This window comes from Amblyomma americanum, chromosome 5, assembly GCF_052857255.1.
Source record: "Amblyomma americanum isolate KBUSLIRL-KWMA chromosome 5, ASM5285725v1, whole genome shotgun sequence".
Lineage (NCBI taxonomy): Eukaryota > Metazoa > Arthropoda > Arachnida > Ixodida > Ixodidae > Amblyomma > Amblyomma americanum.
Window position 1 is genome coordinate 208,320,391 of NC_135501.1, and position 6,000 is coordinate 208,326,390.

Here is a 6,000-nt window from a genome sequence, read left to right on the forward strand (position 1 = left end):
GCGAACTCCCGTCAGGCTCATGCGCAGCGCTGCGGTGGGCACGTTGTGATGACTCACAAGCTCACATGTCCTCTGTTGGCCAATCAGGGAATTCCGTGACGGTGCAGGCGGAAATTTCTGGCGAGACAACAACCTAAATGTCATCAATCTTTTAAAAGGAAGGAAATAAAGTCGGACGAAGCAAGAAAGGAATGCAGTGAATACGTGAATAAGTAAAGTAATATAGAAACAAAGTGAAAAAAAACGAATTAATAAGTAAACGAATCAATAAAGAAGATTAGAAAGAAGGAACGAACGAAAGATAGAAACTGGAGCGGCGCATGTGGACGGCGTCGCGACTACAAAGCGCAGACCGCTCCTATGCTCACTGTGAGGGATTAACATTTCTGCGGGAAGGTGCACTGGCCGCTGAACCAAAGACCGCGCAGGAGCATACGCGACCGCGACCGATGAGGGCATTGTTCGGAGGCGTGCTCCGAAAGGCCAGCGCCGAGCAAGCTTTGCACGTGACCGCCGCTGCTCCTCCCCGTACTTTGTCCGTACGCAGTATATATACTGCCGCGGTCAACGAAAGAACAAAGACACGTATAAACGACGCCAGAGGTTAATGGCAATTCTGTGTGTCTCCTCCTGCACTTGGGGTCTCTGGGGTCCGCGAGCAGGACATTGTCCTTTCTGCTGCGCGCCGAGAGCGAGGTGGATATCGTCACGTCTTCGACCCTCTTTAATCTGCTCAGGGCGGGAGGGTTCTGTAGAAGCGGTGGCGTGACAGAGTGAGTGGTCACTCGTCAGTCTGATACCGGAAGTGTTTAGCTGGCGCAACTTGTATTTTACGGTGGATTTTTATTTATTTATTTATGGATACTGCGTCCTTGTGTAGAAGGCCATAGCCGGTGGGAGACATTTGAAGATACAAAAATACAGGCACATACCAAATAAAAGCAACACTGCCAATATAAGATAAAAAAGAGAAAAACTTCAAATAAAAAGAAGAAAAAGCTCAGTAACATGAATCAGTTTAGATGTTCCTGAAATAAACACAACGATATCTGATGACAACACCATCGGTGACGTTACTCCAGTCAGTGATGGTACTGGGAAAAAAGCAATATCTAAAACAATTAACTCAAAAGTTTAATCGTGTCATTGCCAGATACTCCATGCTTTCTCTATACGTGAAGTAAAGTTAACACTAGAAACCACGTACGGTCCCCATTCCGAGATTAATTTCTTTCAGCCAAGCAGAGCAGTACATGGAGGACCACGGACGGTAGTACTGCGTACATTGCCCTCGCTGAACACCGCGATCTTCTTCTGTGGCGACATATCGGGGCGCTCGCTCGCCGTAAACTCCACGCTAAATGTCCGTCCGCACTTCATCACGTGCTTTCAGGCAAAAGCGGTAAATCATCCCAGGCTTGCCTTCCGCACCGCACACAGCGAGGAGAGAGCGCCCGGGGCCATCGCATTACACGCGGAATGGTACGAGTGGCTTTAAGTGGTTGATCTGGGGTGGGGAGCGCACGGACCCCGTAGAGAGACGAGAGCAGTAGTTCGGCCATCTGTAGCTGGGAGGCAGGGCTTAGCCACCATTGGGAGCAGACAGCGCATTGGTGTGCTGCTCTTCGATGTACACGGGATAATGCACGTGGACGTCGGGGGGTGTGGACAGACCGGCTCCGCGGCGTGTGTCACTGCAATCGAGCGATGCGTTCCGAGAATAGAGAGCGGAATGGGGGGGAGTGCTGTCACGCGCAGGCCATAAACAACGGCGGACTTTTCCCCCTCGTATGCGGCCACGCGGCGATGCAGGACCGAGAGGGCCTCGAGTGGAACCATTGCGAGGAAGGCGTGGTGGTGGTAAAGGGAAAATTGTGCAGAGACGCTGGGAACAGGATGCCGTTCGCGCGATAGTCTCCACGTTGGTATTTGCCAGTGGAGGTATGCCTGCCTTGATGCATCTTCGGCAGCTGCTCGGTTTATGACAGTTACTTTAAGAGGCTTGTTTCACATTTCGCATCCTTCGTCGGACAATAGAATAATGCGGCCTCTACAATTAAGTTTCCGCACAGTAGATGGCTTCAACTCACTTTCTCTAAATCAAGAGGTCACTAGTCGATATCTGCCGTGTGTCGCCTCGCAGCTGGCGCTCAAATCTTTATCGTTTCCCTCAGTCATTTCCTCTTTCGATCACACCGATTTAATGGAACTGGGACAAGTACCAATTCGCATTTGGTTCCACTGAAAAGCATGAGTGGTGAGAAGCTTACAAATGCAAGAAAGGCAGCCGGTCCGGGCAGATGCATGCACGCTAGCTGCTCTGCAGTTGTACTGAATCGTATATGAATAGCGTGCCGTTGTAGGAATCCGATGCTTCAGCCTCCGCTTTTAGCTCACCTCTGGTCACTGTCCTCAGTAATCTGGCGTTACAGCTTCTTGCCTATCTCACCTGCGTCCACAGTTGATCATGCAGTGATAAAACGTTTTCGCTCATATCAACAAAGCAGTACGGGTTCCAGAAAGGAAGATCAACTGAAATGGCCCTCGTACAAATAAAAAATAAAATAATTAAAAATATTGAGGATAAGCTCTACACCGTTGGAATATTTCTAGATTTTCGCAAGGCCTTCGATTCCATCAAACATCATATTTTGCTAAGAAAACTGGAAATATGTGGAATTAGGGGCATAGCACTTCAACTCATGCGCAGTTACCTTGAGTCGCGTTTTCAGTTCGTATGCCTACATGGCTATAAATCAAACCCAAAGACTAAAATATGGTGTACCGCAAGGATCTATATTAGGCCCTTTGCTCTTCTTGGTCTATATAAACGATATAGTTAACATTCCTCAAACTGATGATATAGTATTATATGCACACGATACGAATGTATTCTTCTCTGGAACAAATCTTAAAGAACTTGAAAACACTGCTAACAAGTGGCTATTAAATCTTAGTGTAAGGCTAAACTTAAATAGTCTTGAACTCAACGAGAAAAAAACTAAATTTATGCTTTTTTGTGCAAAAAACAAGCCAATTGATTACGATTTTAAGCTTCGTTACGGCTCTTGCTACCTTGAGCGTGTCAGCTCCCATTCCTTTCTAGGAGTTAAATTCTATCACAGCCTAGGCTGGAGCGACCACATAGACCACACCTGTGTCAAGATAGCGAGAGCTATTGGTATGCTTTCCCGGCTTCGAGATCTTATACCTTGCTCGCTGAAAAGACAGTTGTATTTCTCTCTTATCCATTCTCGCATCAGTTATTGTCTTCTTATCTGGGGTACTTGTAACAAAACTGATTTAGAAAAAATATCAGCCCTGCAGTCGCGTGCAGCTCGGTTTCTTTTACCTGCCGGAAACAACACAAATAGTTGCTCGGCAAATACACAGCCTCGAATGATCCCTGTGAAAACCATGTATGAACTCAAAATATGTGTGTTTATTTATAACGAAATAAAAACAAATTACATTAATTTTTTTAACACGTACCTAAATAGATCTACTGGTTACAGCTTGCGCCAGTCTTCTGTTGTGGTAAATAGGCATCGTACTAACTACGGAACACAATCAATTGAGCACCAAATCATGTTGATGTGTAATTCTCATCCGTTTGTAATAGATGCAGCTAAAAATAGTTCCACGCCCAGGGGTTTTAAACGCATCTGTTCGTCTTTCTTTTTGTTTAACGTTGTGTCCTAGACGACCAAATGCTTACTTCTGGTTCCGTTTGATGTAATATTATGTCGGTTCGAACAACCCTAATGTATTGCATTTCTGTACCATTTTTTATATAATTTAGTGTGTATTATTATTTTATTATCTGTATATATTTACAAGAACTGTTTATGATGCGTCTGTTGTGTAAGTGATGGCAAGGACAGCCTTTTTTTGTTGTGTAATGCAATACCGCTCCTGCTGCTGTACCCAAGCGAGGACAAGACCCAGTCAGGAGGTTTAGCACCTCCTTTTGTCTTGCCTCGTGGGCAATACCTGTATGTTGCCCAAAGGAGAAATAAACAAAAAAAAAGTTTACTGCGCTACCGTTACAGCAACTCCAAAGCAACCAACTTCAAGCGCGGATCACGTGCGCAGGTAGCTGGCGCCAGGTGGATGCACTACCGGTAGCTATGTATAGTAACGGTTCGCTAATACGCCTCAGCGTTTCCAAGGCGTTGCCAAGGAACCAAAGAAGTGTTTTCACTCTGGCTTTGAGCATTGGAATTCGGCGCTCGAGGTCTCGGTTGCGTGCGTCAGTACGGCTGGCTGCCACTAATGCGCGCAAGCTAAGCAAGTAGCTGCAATATAATCTATCTCCTGGTTACGTTGGCAAAATAGACTAGGTGTTAACTGTCGACTGCGGGGACTACCAAGTGGACTAAGTGGAGTGCGTTGCGCCTGCAAACAGCTCAACAAACGAGAACAAAGACGAAGACAAGGCACACCATGGCACTGTTCGTCGCGTTGCGCTTTTTCCTGACGCCAGGTTCAATTAACTCGCCCAATGGTCTCCCCTTGTAGCACTGCTGATATATACGAAGCCAACAACGGTTGCCCGTATACGCACTCGTATCTGTAGGAAAATTTGCACAAAAAGTCCCAATGAAATCGTCTTTACCTTTCGTCGAGGCACGCCACATAATTTGACGCTGCCTTTTTTTGAATTTCTGGCGTTTCATTTTTATCTGGGTGCGTTAATCCAAAATCATCTTTTCAAGAAAGGGAGGAAGGGGTGCGGGGTGCAGACTGCTCGCTGCTTATCCGTGCTGACATTAAGTCCCGTTCAACGGTTCGTTGACCACTGCCGGAGCACGCCCCTCGCAACTGCCGCCACGGTTGGCCCGGTCACGACCACTGTGCGTGCTCATCCGGACAGTGCAAGCGGCGCAGAGACCATGCGTGAACTTTGCGCATGTCCGCTATCCTTGTGGTGATATAATGTCTGTTTCACGCTTGTAGAGAAGCAATCTGCGATGCAGTTGCCTGCTCTCCGTGCAGCATTCTTTGGAAAGTTGACATATAGCGACACTCGCTCAGTATGTGGCGACTTGTCATTTCGCGAAGAAATTGTGCGAGCGCAGCTGGATTAGGAAAGTGACGGTAGCGATTTTTCTTTTTTTTTTTAAGTATTCGCGAACAGCTAAGGGGACACCAACGAAAACACCATTCCATTATTTTTGTCAGCATAAAATGATCCTCTGGATGTCTCTAGCTATGTTGACGTGTGTCAGGAAGCAAAAGACGCATTTGCGGGCGACAAAGCTGGATTTTAAAATTTTCCCGCCAGTCGGTTCAAACCCGTTACGTCCAGAATCGGTAAGGATGGGTTGCCGCCGTTTTAAAAACGAATGGCGGTGTCGGGTAGCCGCTCAGATTCGAAAAAAAAAAAAGTGGTGTCGGCTTAAGCATTTTACTTGTGAAATCGTGCATTGATGGCGACACCTGCACTTCGTTGGCTTTTTTGTCTTTTCTAGCGTACAAAAGCACCGCTTTCAATGAAAGTCGCGTCTTTGTTGCTAGACTGTGGTATATTGTAGTTGCAGGCGAGCGTCTATGTCTCTTCTCCGATCCCCCCAATTCTACGTCGGCTTCGGTTGAGACACCCTCAAGGTTAATAAAAAAAGAAAAAAAAATTATTGGGAAACTTAAGCTCCGGCTTAAGGGTGTAATGCGACACCATTAATGATTATTCGTTACTGTATTTATTAATTTTAACTCTTAATTACGCACACTAATTACCATACATCAGTAGGCTTGCTAGACCACGGGATATACCACAAGGCACACACATTCTCCTTTCCATCACGTACAACTGACGTGTCTCAGTGACCTAGGGGTAATGTGTCTAACTCACAACTCAAGGGTCTCGGGTTCAATTACCAACTGGTTATCCCGATTTTCTTTTAGGCGAAATGAATTTACTCGCCATCCTTATATGTCATAATCACCATTTAGTGCATGCTACTACCTTATAGTCACAGTTTACTCGAGTTTTAATCA